Below are 15,398 nucleotides of genomic sequence, written 5' to 3'. Positions count from 1 at the left end.
TGGCTACATAATATGCATGCTCCATGTTTTAAAACATTTTGAATCTTGGACAACTGTTCTCTTGTAGCTGTTTTACAGTTTCTAAAAGCAGTTATCATCCAAAGCTGGAAGAACTTAAGTCTTCTCACATAAGCATGCAAATGAATGGAGGGAGGTAAGCAAAAAATAAAATTAATAAAAATGAGAACTGATAGGAGCAGCTGAATAAGAAAATCGAAAAAGCAACAGTAATTTAAAGTTTATTCCAGGTACAGTGCAGGTTATTCTGACTTCAGTGTGGCATCACACAGCATACCTCTAAGTCCATTCCTGAGATATTCTGTTGTAGTTATCTCTGTTTCATAGATCCATGGAGTCTCTGGCACTGGGGGGTTGTCTGGGTTCAGATCACATAGCAGTGAACAAATGGTTAAAAGAACTTTAGAAATAGTTAAAGCAGGAGACCATTGTGATCTTAGAATATAGAGACAAATGTTGCCATTACTGTTATAATATTTGAATGATAAATTCTTGTTGTAAATGAAACCTTAGGTGGTTTGAAGGGGTAGTTGGTGGGAAAATGAATTGTCAAAAAGAATATACCACCTTGATATGGGCTGTCATTAGTTCCCATAATTGTGGCTTTCTAATGACAGATATTGTCATCCCCAATTGGCCCTGCAGAACATTATGCTGGGGCCGGGTGGGGTGTGGGTAGGTGTTACCGGCCAAATCACTAAGTTCCTTATTAATCAGTTTCAGCTCCATAGTCTGTGCTTTTTATCTGGCCCGGGCACTATTTTATGTTGGCTCAAAGGTCCAACCAAAACACAATTTATTATCAGGGCAGCAGGGAAGGATTGCATCTTCCTCTTACGTGGGTTCTCCCAGACTTAGGTGCTTCTTCAGTGCTGCTATCAGTCCACCAACGCCGCCATGGCAAGCATAGGACGAATCTAAGGGTGAAGGGGATGGCTTACTTCCCATGTCAGGGCTGACTCTAGTCTTTCTCCTTTTCCAAACAGCACCTTTTTACTAAAAGATCATTGGACTGGGAGCCCTCAGGCTGGAGGTGGGTCGTTAGGTGATTAGGTGAGGGGAGCTCAGACTTCTAGTTCTTTTTTTTTTTAAAGCTGCATTTCATTTTGTGTATTTTCTGTTCTAAACCTCTAATGTTTCCTGCTGTGCCTACTCCACAGTAGTACTTATCTATTGAATTCTTACTTTTAGTTATTATTTTTATTTATAGAATATACAGTTGATCCTTCTTTATAGATTTCAGTGCTCTGTTGAAATTCTCTATTTTCTCATCTACTTTCTGCACCATTACCTGTATTTCCTTGAACATATTAATCCTAGTTATTTTGAAGTCCTTCTTTACTAACACCAATATCTGGATTAGAGGTAGGTCTTTTTCTAATTAATTTCTTGGCATGATTGGTAATTTTTTATTGAATACCATACATTGTGTATTAAAAAATCTATAACTTGTTCATAGAATGACCTCTTCAAGAGATGGTTAACCCTTTGTCTGTCAAGTAGAATAGCACTGATCAGCTTAATCCAACCAGGGACTTAGCTGAGTCAAGGTTGTGTATGCAGTTTTGTAAACTCTGTTTACTTATGGATTTTGTTCCCACTCCCATGTATTATTCCTCAGCGTTTCCAAGTGAGAGCCTGAGTTCCTTTGCTAAGTGAGCCCTGAAGTTCTTGTCTTCTGAGCATGACAACCCTGACAGAAACTCTACTGAATTTTCAAAGGCTTTCTGCTTAGCTTCTTAGCCTTCCCAACACCATTTCAGTATTTAGCACATGCCATGTGGAGAAATGGTGTGATGTCAGCCTCAGCTTTTTTACCTCTTTCTTCTCACCAGGATCTTGGTTCCTTGATTCTTTTCCCTGCTCTGCAAGACTACCAAAGCTTTGTTGCTTTCTTTGTCCCCAGGAGTTCTACTACTTACTTGATATCTCCACACTGATTTCTCTGAAGCACATTAAAATCAATGTCTAAGATCGAACTTGCAATCATCCCCCATAGAACATTCCATTCCTCATTATTCTTTAACACTTACAGTCAATATCCATGGCCTGTTGGTCAGTAGGGCTTAAGGATAGGTTATTATTTAAAAAGAAAAAGAAGAGGAGGAGGAGGAGGAATATGTGATAGAAATCTTGTGTTGCCCTAAGAGCCTAAAATATTTGTTGTTTGACTTTTTTACAGAAAAATGTTTGCCAACTGTTTCAGTTTCCTTGGCTCTTAGCTGCTTATGTGAATGCCATGAAATGGGTTGGCTTAAACAATGGGAATGTATTATTAGCTCATGGTTTTCAGGCTGGGAAAATGTCCAAATCAAGGCATCATCAAGGTGGTACTTTCTCCCCAAAGACCCTGATGTTCTGGGGCTGGCTGCCGGTGATCCTTGGTCCCTAGTTCCTCTGTCACTTGGCAGTACACATAGTAGCCTCTCCTCACCTCTCAGGTACTGTTGTATTTCAGCTTCTGGATGCTCCCTGTGGATTTCTCTATCAGAATTTCATTTTGCTTATAAATGACTCCAGTAATAGAATTTAAGTTCATCGTAATTGAAGTTGTGAGTGCATGTGCTTCTTATCTGTAAATGTGTGTGTGTGTGTGTGTGTGCACATGATGTGGATGTTTCATAGAGTTTGGGATGAGTGCTTTGAAATTTCTGATTAGAGCTAACTTTCTACAAACCTTTTCTCAATTTGAGGGAAACAAAGTTTAGTTTATTCGGAGCACAATATCACTTTCTCTGTTAAGAATCTTGAAACTAAATATTTACTTCCTATTTTGTACATTTTTTGGTGATTACAGGGTTTTTGGTTCTTTCTCTTTGTAAGGATCTTGAATTTGACATGACTGGGTTTATTGTGATCATCATATAACATGTTCAAATAATGACGTATACAGGAAAATGACCTTACTGAAATTTAACAAACCCTATGGCCACAGTGGCCATAGTGCCTTATTGACTCTGTGCATAATAGGTGCTAGGTGGATTTTTGAATTGAATTCGTAGTTCATATTAAATCATATTATTCTGAGCCAAGAAATAGTTGCCTTGTTCTATGATGGCTTTAAATTTGTTTTTTCTTGGAAAAACATTAATAAAAACAATGAGTACCTGAGAGGAAATTTAGATTATTGCTCAATGTATGTGAGCTACAACAAAGGAGAAATTTCTGTTACTATTTCACATAAATCAAATAGCAGACTGCTGAGAGAATAGGAGCACTAGGTAAATTAAACTGTATGACTGTCTCAGCAACCAGATCTTTCCAGCCTTCATGAATAGTACTTCATATTTAATTCTTATTTAGGCACTTGAAGGTATTGTTAAGAAATTTGATAGAAGTATAAAGATTTGTGGCTTAAAATTAATATTTTAGTAGTTTGGGGAAGAAGAATTTCTTCTCCACTAATATGCTTGAAAATTTTGCTCTTTGTTATACCATATAGAAGATTTTCAAACTGCTTGACTTTTTTTTTTTTTAATTAATTAAAAAAAGAATTAACAAAACAATTAGAAATCCTTCCAATCTACATGTACAATCAGTAATTCTTAATAACATCACATAGTTGCATATTCATCATTTCTTAGTACATTTGCATCGATTTAGAAAAAGAAATAAAGACAACAGAATAAGAATTAAAACAATAATAGAAAGAAAAAAAAACAAAACAAAAACAAAAAACCTATACCTCACATGCAGCTTCATTCAGTGTTTTAACATAATTGCATTACAATTGGGTAGTATTGTGCTGTCCATTTCTGAGTTTTTATATCCAGTCCCGTTGTACAGTCTGTATCCCTTCAGCTCCAATTATCCCTTCTCCCTTTTTTTTTTTTTTTAATTAACGGGAAAAAAGAAATTAACCCAACATTTAGAGATCAGACCATTCTACATATGCAATCATTAATTCTTAACATCATCACATAGATGCATGATCATCATTTCTTAGTACATATGCATTGGTTTAGAAGAACTAGCAACATAACCGAAAAAGACATAGAATGTTAATATAGAGAAAAAAATAAAAGTAATAATAGTAAAATTAAAACAAAACAAAACAAAACAAAACAAAACCTATAGCTCAGATGCAGCTTCATTCAGTGTTTTAACATGATTACTTTACAATTAGGTATTATTGTGCTGTCCATTTTTGAGTTTTTGTATCTAGTCCTGTTACATTGTCTGTATCCCTTCAACTCCAATTGGCCATTATCTTACCCTGTTTCTACCTCCTGCTGGACTCTGTTATCAAGGACATATTCCAAATTTATTCTCGAATGTCTGTTCACATCAGTGGGACCATACAGTATTTGTCCTTTAGTTTTTGGCTAGACTCACTCAGCATAATGTTCTCTAGGTCCATCCATGTTATTACACGCTTCATAGTTTAGTCTGTCTTAAAGCTGCATAATATTCCATCGTATGTATATACCACAGTTTGTTTAGCCACTCTTCTGTTGATGGACATTTCGGCTGTTTCCATCTCTTTGCAATTGTAAATAACGCTGCTATAAACATTGGTGTGCAAATGTCCGTTTGTGTCTTTGCCCTTAAGTCCTTTGAGTAGATACCTAGCAATGGTATTGCTGGGTCGTATGGCAATTCTATATTCAGCTTTTTGAGGAACCGCCAAACTGCCTTCCACAGTGGTTGCACCCTTTGACATTCCCACCAACAGTGGATAAGTGTGCCTCTTTCTCCACATCCTCTCCAGCACTTGTCATTTTCTGTTTTGTTGATAATGGCCATTCTGGTGGGTGTGAGATGATATCTCATTGTGGTTTTGATTTGCATTTCTCTAATGGCCAGGGACATTGAGCATCTCTTCATGTGCCTTTTGGCCATTTGTATTTCCTCTTCTAATAGGTGTCTGTTCAAGTCTTTTTCCCATTTTGTAATTGGGTTGGCTGTCTTTTTGTTGTTGAGATGAACAATCTCTTTATAAATTCTGGATACTAGACCTTTATCTGATATATCATTTCCAAATATTGTCTCCCATTGTGAAGGCTGTCTTTCTACTTTCTTGATGAAGTTCTTTGATGCACAAAAGTGTTTAATTTTGAGGAGTTCCCATTTATTTATTTCCTTCTTCAGTGCTCTTGCTTTAGGTTTAAGGTCCATAAAACCGCCTCCAGTTGTAAGATCCATAAGATATCTCCCAACATTTTCCTCTAACTGTTTTATGGTCTTAGACCTAATGTTTAGATCTTTGATCCATTTTGAGTTAACTTTTGTATAGGGTGTGAGAGATGGGTCTTCTTTCATTCTTTTGCATATGGATATCCAGTTCTCTAGGCACCATTTATTGAAGAGACTGCTCTGTCCCAGGTGAGTTGGCTTGACTGCCTTATCAAAGATCAAATGTCCATAGATGAGAGGGTCTATATCTGAGCACTCTATTCGATTCCATTGGTCGATATATCTATCTTTATGCCAATACCATGCTGTTTTGACCACTGTGGCTTCATAATATGCCTTAAAGTCAGGCAGCGCGAGACCTCCAGCTTCGTTTTTTTTCCTCAAGATGCTTTTAGCAATTCGGGGCACCCTGCCCTTCCAGATAAATTTGCTTATTGGTTTTTCTATTTCTGAAAAATAAGTTGTTGGGATTTTGATTGGTATTGCATTGAATCTGTAAATCAATTTAGGTAGGATTGACATCTTAACTATATTTAGTCTTCCAATCCATGAACACGGTATGCCCTTCCATCTATTTAGGTCTTCTGTGATTTCTTTTAGCAGTTTTTTGTAGTTTTCTTTATATAGGTTTTTTGTCTCTTTGGTTAAATTTATTCCTAGGTATTTTATTCTTTTAGTTGCAATTGTAAATGGGATTCGTTTCTTGATTTCCCCCTCAGCTTGTTCCTTACTAGTGTATAGAAATGCTACAGATTTTTGAATGTTGATCTTGTAACCTGCTACTTTGCTGTACTCATTTATTAGCTCTAGTAGTTTTGTTGTGGATTTTTCCGGGTTTTCGACGTATAGTATCATATCGTCTGCAAACAGTGATAGTTTTACTTCTTCCTTTCCAATTTTGATGCCTTGTATTTCTTTTTCTTGTCTAATTGCTCTGGCTAGAACCTCCAACACAATGTTGAATAATAGTGGTGATAGTGGATATCCTTGTCTTGTTCCTGATCTTAGGGGGAAAGTTTTCAATTTTTCCCCATTGAGGATGATATTAGCTGTGGGTTTTTCATATATTCCCTCTATCATTTTAAGGAATTCCCTTGTATTCCTATCTTTTGAAGTGTTTTCAACAGGAAAGGATGTTGAATCTTGTCGAATGCCTTCTCTGCATCAATTGAGATGATCATGTGATTTTTCTCCTTTGATTTGTTGATATGGTGTATTACATTAATTGATTTTCTTATGTTGAACCATCCTTGCATACCTGGGATGAATCCTACTTGGTCATGATGTATAATTCTTTTAATGTGCTGTTGGATACGATTTGCTAGAATTTTATTGAGGATTTTTGCATCTGTATTCATTAGAGAGATTGGTCTGTAGTTTTCTTTTTTTGTAATATCTTTGCCTGGTTTTGGTATGAGGGTGATGTTGGCTTCATAGAATGAATTAGGCAGTTTTCCCTCCACTTCGATTTTTTTGAAGAGTTTGAGGAGAATTGGTACTAATTCTTTCTGGAACGTTTGGTAGAATTCACATGTGAAGCCATCTGGTCCTGGACTTTTCTTTTTAGGAAGCTTTTGAATGACTGATTCAATTTCTTTACTTGTGATTGGTTTGTTGAGGTCATCTATGTCTTCTTGAGTCAAAGTTGGTTGTTCATGTTTTCCCAGGAACCCGTCCATTTCATCTAAATTGTTGTATTTATTAGCATAAAGTTGTTCATAGTATCCTGTTATTACCTCCTTTATTTCTGTGAGGTCAGTAGTTATGTCTCCTCTTCCATTTCTGATCTTATTTATTTGCATCCTCTCTCTTCTTCTTTTTGTCAATCTTGATAGGGGCCCATCAATCTTATTGATTTTCTCATAGAACCAACTTCTGGTCTTATTGATTTTCTCTACTGTTTTCATATTTTCAATCTCATTTATTTCTGCTCTGATCTTTGTTATTTCTTTCCTTTTGCTTGCTTTGGGATTAGTTTGCTGTTCTTTCTCCAGTTCTTCCAATTGAACAGTTAATTCCTGCATTTTTGCCTTTTCTTCTTTTCTGATATAGGCATTTAGGGCAATAAATTTCCCTCTCAGCACTGCCTTTGCTGCATCCCATAAGTTTTGATATGTTGTGTTTTCATTTTCATTTGCCTCGAGGTATTTACTAATTTCTCTTGCAATTTCTTCTTTGACCCACTCGTTGTTTAAGAGTGTGTTGTTGAGCCTCCAGGTATTTGTGAGTTTTCTGGCATTCCGCCTATTATTGATTTCCAACTTCATTCCTTTATGATCCGAGAAAGTGTTGTGTATGATTTCAATCTTTTTAAATTTGTTAAGACTTGCTTTGTGACCCAGCATATGGTCTATCTTTGAGAATGATCCATGAGCACTTGAGAAAAAGATGTATCCTGCTGTTGTGGGATGTAATGTCCTATAAATGTCTGTTAAGTCTAGCTCCTTTATAGTAATATTCAGATTCTCTATTTCTTTATTGATCCTCTGTCTAGATGTTCTGTCCATTGATGAGAGTGGGGAATTGAAGTCTCCAACTATTATGGTATTTGTGTCTATTTCCCTTTTCAGTGTTTGCAGTGTATTCCTCACGTATTTTGAGGCATTCTGGTTCGGTGCATAAATATTTATGATTGTTATGTCTTCTTGTTTAATTGTTCCTTTTATTAGTATATAGTGTCCTTCTTTGTCTCTTTTAACTGTTTTACATTTGAAGTCTAACTTGTTGGATATTAGTATAGCCACTCCTGCTATTTTCTGGTTGTTATTTGCATGAAATATCTTTTCCCAACCTTTCACTTTCAACCTATGTTTATCTTTGGGTCTAAGATGTGTTTCCTGTAGACAGCATATAGAAGGATCCTGTTTTTTAATCCATTCTGCCAATCTATGTCTTTTGATTGGGGAATTCAGTCCATTAACATTTAGTGTTATTACTGTTTGGATAATATTTTCCTCTGCCATTTTACCTTTTGTATTATATATATCATATCTGACTTTCCTTCTTTCTACACTCTTCTCCATACCTCTCTCTTCTGTCTTTTCGGTTCTGACTCTAGTGCTCCCTTTAGCATTTCTTGCAGAGCTGGTCTCTTGGTCACAAATTCTCTCAGTGACTTTTTGTCTGAGAATGTTTTAATTTCTCCCTCATTTTTGAAGGACAATTTTGCTGGATATAGGAGTCTTGGTTGGCAGTTTTTCTCTTTTAGTAATTTAAATATATCATCCCACTGTCTTCTAGCCTCCATGGTTTCTGCTGAGAAATCTACACATAGTCTTATTGGGTTTCCCTTGTATGTGATGGATTGTTTTTCTCTTGCTGCTTTCAAGATCCTCTCTTTCTCTTTGACCTCTGACATTCTAACTAGTAAGTGTCTTGGAGAACGCCTATTTGGGTCTAATCTCTTTGGGGTATGCTGCACTTCTTGGATCTGTAATTTTAGGTCTTTCATAAGAGTTGGGAAATTTTCATTGAAAATTTCTTCCATTAGTTTTTCTCCTCCTTTTCCCTTCTCTTCTCCTTCTGGGACACCCACAACACGTATATTTGTGCGGTTCATATTGTCCTTGAGTTCCCTGACACCCTGTTCAAATTTTTCCATTCTTTTCCCGATAGTTTCTGTTTGTTTTTGGAATTCAGATGTTCTATCCTCCAAATCACTAATTCTATCTTCTGTCTCTTTGAATCTATCATTATAGGTATCCATTGTTTTTTCTATCTTTTCTACTTTGTCCTTCACTTCCATAAGTTCTGTGATTTGTTTTTTCAGTTTTTCTATTTCTTCTTTATGTTCAGCCCATGTCTTTCATGTCCTCCCTCAATTTATCGATTTCGTTTTTGAAGAGGTTTTCCATTTCTGTTCGTATATTTAGCATTAGTTGTCTCAGCTCCTGTATCTCATTTGAACTATTGGTTTGTTCCTTTGACTGGGCCATATTTTCAATTATTTGAGCGTGATCCATTATCTTCTGTTGGCGTCTGCGCATTTAGACAGATTTCCCTGGGTATTGGATCCAAAGTTTGGAAGATTTTCCTGTGAAATCTCTGGGTTCTGTTTTTCTTATCCTGCCCAGTAGGTGGCGCTCGTGGCACACGTTTGTCTGCGGGTCCCACCAGTAAAAGGTGCTGTGGGACCTTAAACTTTGGAAAACTCTCGCCGTCCGGGGGGTTCGCTAGCCGAAGCGGCTTGAGCTGGCCCGGGGTCCAAATGCAGGGAGGGTTGCTGGTCGCCGCCGCCCGGGAAAGAGCCCGTCCGAATTTCCTAGTCGGCCCGGGGCGACAAGCGTGGTGGGAGGGCGCCAGTGGCAGCAGCCCGCCCGGGAGAGTGCACGTTCCCCGGGCGTCACGGGTTTGGAAGGGGCCTCCCCAACCCGTCACCGTTCTCCGCAGCCTGGGGATTTCCGATCCAATTCTCTCAGTTGGTCCGGGGGGCTGCGCGTGGTGTGGGCGCCTGCCGCCACGGTTTCAGGGGTCCGCCTCTCCAAGTCTCCTAGCTGGCCCGGGAAGGGGGAAGGAAGTGACTCCGGCCGCTTGCCACCCCGCCCGGTGAGGCCCGCGCGCCTCGGCGATCTCACCCGAGCTGCTTCTCTCAGCCTGCCAGCCGTTCCAGGATGGGGTACGCTGTCTTTTTTATCTCTGTTGTGGCTTTGGGCACTTTCTGTATCGTTTCTACTCCCCTAGTAGCTGTCCTGGGGAAGAAACTAAGATCCGCGCGTCTTACTAAGCCGCCATCTTCCAGGAAGTCCAAACTGCTTGACTTTTATAGCCGCCATTAGAAAATAATTGAATCAGTGTAGTTCAGTAAACATTTATTGACTACTAGGTACTGTGTTGGACACAGGAGTGCCAAAATGGATAAGATATATTTACCCTCAGTAAATATAAATTTGATAAATACAATACTGTGCAGTAAGTGAGAAATGCAAAATGTATTGCAGAAAGCTGTCCTAGCCTGCGATGATTAGGACTGGCTTCTTGGAGGAGGGGACATCCCACTGAAGCATTAAAGGATAAGGAGAATATAGCCAGGGGGTGGATGAAGATGAGTTGTAGCATGCATTCAGGGAGAAAGAGATGGCATAATCAAAGAGGAAACTAGGAAATACTATGGTTCACTATTGCTGGAGCATCAGCTGGATAACAGGTAATGGTAGAAAATGAGGTTCATCCATGTTGTACCATGTGAAGGTGCTTAAACTGTCATCTTTTAGATAAGTTGTTTTCAGACTTTAAACAGGAGATTAGCACTAGATTTCTTTATGCAAAAGGAATTTTATATGATGTGTAAAGCAGATAAGAGGGCATATAGAGGAGAGTTTAGATTCAAGAATTGTTAATGAATTATATTTGACGGGACCTAGTAATTGATTAAGTATGAGTGGAAGGTCGACTCAAAGGTCTTCTAATTGGGTGATTGAATAGCAAGTGTAACAATGAGTTTAGGAGAAGGTTTTGTGGGGGTGTGATGATGAGTTGCTTTGTATATATGGTGAGTTTGAGGCTCCTGTGGGTTATCTATTTCGAGATGCTTGTCAAAGATTCAGTTTAAGGGTATGAAACTTGCAGGAGGGGCTTGGTGAAGGATATACAGATTGAGGAATCTCTAAGGTACAGATGGCCAAGAAGTGGATGACATCATCCAGAGATAGCAAGTAGGCCGAGATAGATTCTAGGGGATACCAAACTTCAGGGGACACGAATAGAGGAAACAGTTTGGGAAAGGAGTGGTGTAAGGAGTATGAGGGGAACCAGGAGTATGTGTTGAATGGCAGACAAAATTAACTAAGCATTTCAAGAGGGTATAGAATGATTAGTTGTGTCAAATGCAATACATGTTGCATATTAGAAAGCTTGAAATATGTTTGCTAATGAAGTCAGTCGTATCCTTTTTCAGAACTCTCTCTTCAGGTCAGGGCAGAAGCTTGATTGTGGTAGGTTAAGGAGTGAGTGGAAAGTGTGGAAGTAGAAATAACAAGTGAGGATACTTTTGAAAAAGTTTGTACAAGGACAGAAGTGAAAAGAGAGTAAGTAGAGAGATACACAGTTTTAAAGACAATTGAGAATGTTTGGCGACTGAGTCTAAAGAGCCAGTAGAGAGGGGAAAGTGCAAGATCAGGGTAGGAAAGGAGTAGTTGATGAAGCTGGATTCTGCAAGGGATAAGAGAATTGCAGGTTTCAAAGGCAGAGGGAAAGCAGTTGATTTTGAACTGGAGGAGAAAAATCTGAAAAATTTTCTCAAACTGAAGAGAAAGAGGACAGGCTAGTGTCTGGGTATGTATGTTTCTGTGGGTAGTAGGGGGGAATTAAGAAGAAAACATTCTAAAGGCTTCTCATTTCTCTAAGAAATAGGAGGTAAAATAGTCTGTGGGGAGGGTGGGCTAGAGCCTGCTTGGGGGATTTGAGACTGGCAAAGATTTACAAAGGTGACTGAGGGAAATGAGAGAGAGAGTGAAGAACAAGGAAAAGGACCAACTGGGAATTTACAGTCGCCACAGGCTGCAATTAGCTGGAGAAAAAGGTGTAGGAAAAAGCAGAGGTAAATTTCATCACTTTCAGAATTGCAGTTTTGTAATTCAAAGGTAAAAAGGAATTGAGGGTAGTTGTAAAAGATTGGTTCATATGATTAATGATGGAGTCTAGGCTGGATAGGAAGGAAGAGGAGATAAGAGGGGAGCTGACAGTTTTTGAAAACAATGTAGAATCCAGGGACTGAATGCCTATATTACATGGTCCCCAAACTTTGCTGCACATTGAAATTACCTAGGGATCTTTCAAAAACTCTGGTGCCAGAGTGATTTGGGCAGTGGATAAAGAAGTATTTGCAAAGTCCTCTTGTGGGACTGAGGAGAAAGGGAGAAATACTCAGTTTCCCCATTTGGAGAATTTCTGATATTCTTGCAAGTACTGGGGACAGCCAAATCAGTGGGCCGAGCCCTTGATCTTGGAGTTTGTCCCTATGAAACTTATTCTTGCAAGGGATAGGCTAAGCCTACTTAAAATTAGGCCTAAGAGTCACCCCCAGAGATCCTCTTTTGTTGCTCAGATACGACCTCTCTCTCTAAGCCAACTTGACAGGTGAACTCACTGCCCTCCACCCTACATGGGACATGACTCTCAGGGGTGTAGATCTCCCAAGCGATGTGGGACAGAACACCTGACATGAGCCAGGACCCGGCATCCAGGAATTGAGAAAGGCTTGACCAAAAGGGGGGAGAGAGAAACGAGACAAAATAAAATTTCAGTGGCTGAGAGATTTCAAAAAGAGTTGAGCGGTTATTCTGGAGGTTATTTTTATGCATTATATATATATATATCCCTTTTTAGTTTATGGTATATTGGAGTGGCTGGAGGGAAGTACCTGAAACTGTTGTGCTGTGTTCCAGTAGCCTTGATTCTTGAAGATGATTGTATAACTATATAGCTTTTACAATGTGATTGTGTGATTGTGAAAACTTTGTGTCTGATGCTTCTTTTATCCAGGGTATGGATAGATGGAAAAATATGGATAATAAATAAGTAATACAAGGGATAAGGGGTAAAAAAAAGATGGGTAGATGGAAATACTAATGGTCGGTGGGAGGGAGGGGTAAGAGATATGGGATGTATGAGCTTTTTCTTTTTTCTTTTAATTTCTTTTTCTGGAGTGATGTAAATGTTCTAAAAAGTGATCATGGTGATGAATACACAACTTTGTGATGATATTGTGAGCCATTGATTGTACACTGTGTATGAACTGTATGTGTGTGAAGATTTGTCAAAAAAATGTTTAAAAAAACTAATGTGCAGCAAAGTTTGTGAGCCACTGTTCTCAGAAGTTGAAGAGCAGGTAGGAGAGCTGAAACTATAGGATCTGTGGTCAGTCAGGGTGAAGATATTAGTGCTCAGGATTTTTGAGGTGGAGACAGGATCCTTGTGCATGGTTTTGGGAGGGGTTGGCTGAGGTAGAGTAGAGATGAAGTTGACTGGGTTTGAGACAGCCAAGGACTTGTGAGGGTCATATGACTTTTAATCTTTGGTGGCGCAAAAGACCCTGCAGCCCACATTCCCGTTTTTTCTCCTTTCCAATGAGTAAAGGACACTGTATCAGAATAAAGTGCCATCTGACAGGCAAATTTGGGAGTAGGGTTCGAATGTAGTACAGTATCACTCATATACATATTTTATTCTAGTTTTTGGAAAAATAGGCGTTCACAATGTTATTAATGCAAAGAAGTAACCCATACAAAATAAACTAAATGCTGAGACTAATAGGAATTTATCATTTAAAAGCAAGAATAATAGCATGATTGTTACGACCAAAGATGTCTCCAGACATTGGCAAACTTCTCCTGTGGCTAGGGAGAAAAATTGCCTTGGTAGAGAATCACTGCTCTATATATTAGACTAAGAGCTCTTCAAGGGATCATATTGTATTCCTCCTTGAATTTCCAGTGTCCTGCACAAAATATTCCTTGAATCATTGTGAATGACACAGTATAGACATGGCTTGTGGAAATATCTTTAGATTTTTTAATGAAAGGCATGATCTAAGCATTTGTATTTAATACTTAATAATTTATTTATTTATTTTTTTTACATGGGCAGGCACTTTTTCTTTCTTTAATGGATTTTTTTTTTGACATATAGTTATACAGCATAGAAACCATCCAAAGTATACAATGACTGGTTCACAGTTTCATCACATGGTTGTATATACAGCCCCAAGATCAAATTTAGAACATTTTCATTACTTCAGTAAGTAAATAAAAATAAAAATGATAACCCTACTTCTCCCAAACTGCTTATTCCCCCATATTATTGTTCATAGTGCTGCTGTGATATATTTGTTACTGTTGATGAATGATTATTAAAATATTACTATTTACTGTAGTCCATAGTTTGCAGTAGGTACATTTTTCCTATATATCCTGTATTATTAACTCCTTATGATGGTGTATACATCTACTTTAGTTCATGAAAGAACTTTTTTATCTGGACAGTTAACCATGGATATTGTCCACCACCAGATTCACTGTGTTACACATTCCCATGTTTTCACCTCCAACTTTCCTTCTGGTGACATACATGACTCTAACCTTCCCCTTTCTACCACTCTCACACACTCTTCAGCATTGTTCATTATTCTCACAAGAGCATGCTACCATCACCTCTGCCCATTTCCAAACGTTTAAGGTGAGCCTAGTAAACATTCTACATTTATTAAACAACCACTCCCCATTCTTTAGCCTCATTCTGTATCACAGATTTTGTGTCTGTGAGTTTCATATTATAATTAGTTCTTGTCAGTGAGATCATAAAATACTTGTCCTTTTGTGTCTGACTTATTTCACTTAACATAACGCCTTCAAGGTTCACCCATTTTGTTTCATGGTTTAGGACTTCATTCCTTCTTACTGCTGTATAATATTCTATCATAAGTCCACATTTTGTCTATTAATTCATCTGTTAAGGGACACTTGAGTTGTTTCCATCTTTTGGCAATTGTGAATAATGCTTCTATGAAGATTGGTGTGCAAATGTGTGTTCATGTCCCTGCTCTCATGTCTTCTGTATATGTTCCAAGTAGTGGGATTGCCAGGTCGTAAAGCAGCTCTATACTTGAGGAACTGCCAAATTGTCTTCCACAGTAGCTATACCATTTTATATTTTCAATAGCAGTGAATAAATGTTCCTATTTCTTCACATCCTGTCCAGCACTTGTAGTTTTATGTTTAATAGTGGCCATTCTAGTAGTTGTGAGATGATGTCTCATTGTGGTTTTGATTTGCATTTCCCTAATAACTAGTGAAGCTGAGAATCTTTTCTTGTGCTTTTTAGCCGTCTTATTCCTCTTTGTAAAAATGTCTATTAACGTCTTTTGCCTATTTTTTAATTGGATTGTTTGTCTTTTTATTGTTGTTGTTATAATTTATTTTTAATGAATAATTTATATTCTATCCTTGTCATAGGAAATAAATTATTAGGCAGTATTAAACCCTAAAATCCTTCCAAAATGTTAAATATCTCTTTTGGTTTATGCTTATTAATTAATATAGTTGTTAATGAAAGACATGAAAAGAAGTAAAATAACATTAACACTAATGATTACATTGTCATCCATACCTAATCACAAAATCTTATCCTATCCAAAATGAAATATTTAAGAAAAGTATATTGTCTAATTCCAACTTAAATAAAATCTGTGAAAAAGAAATCATATCTTAAATGTTATCATAACCATTGGTGTTAGTAACAATAATATAACA

The 15,398-nt window shown here is 37.8% G+C and overlaps 1 protein-coding gene and 1 pseudogene across 1 annotated transcript in view; one reads left to right on the top strand and one right to left on the bottom strand.

The window, feature by feature from the left end:
- WDR7 (WD repeat domain 7) overlaps positions 1–15,398 on the top strand; it is a 494,499-nt gene that overhangs the window by 118,193 nt on the left and 360,908 nt on the right.
- LOC143662036 (ubiquitin-conjugating enzyme E2 D3 pseudogene) lies at positions 283–747 on the bottom strand (annotated as a pseudogene).

Source organism: Tamandua tetradactyla, chromosome 18 (genome assembly GCF_023851605.1).
Source record: "Tamandua tetradactyla isolate mTamTet1 chromosome 18, mTamTet1.pri, whole genome shotgun sequence".
Lineage (NCBI taxonomy): Eukaryota > Metazoa > Chordata > Mammalia > Pilosa > Myrmecophagidae > Tamandua > Tamandua tetradactyla.
This window is presented reverse-complemented; position numbering and strand designations above follow the sequence as displayed.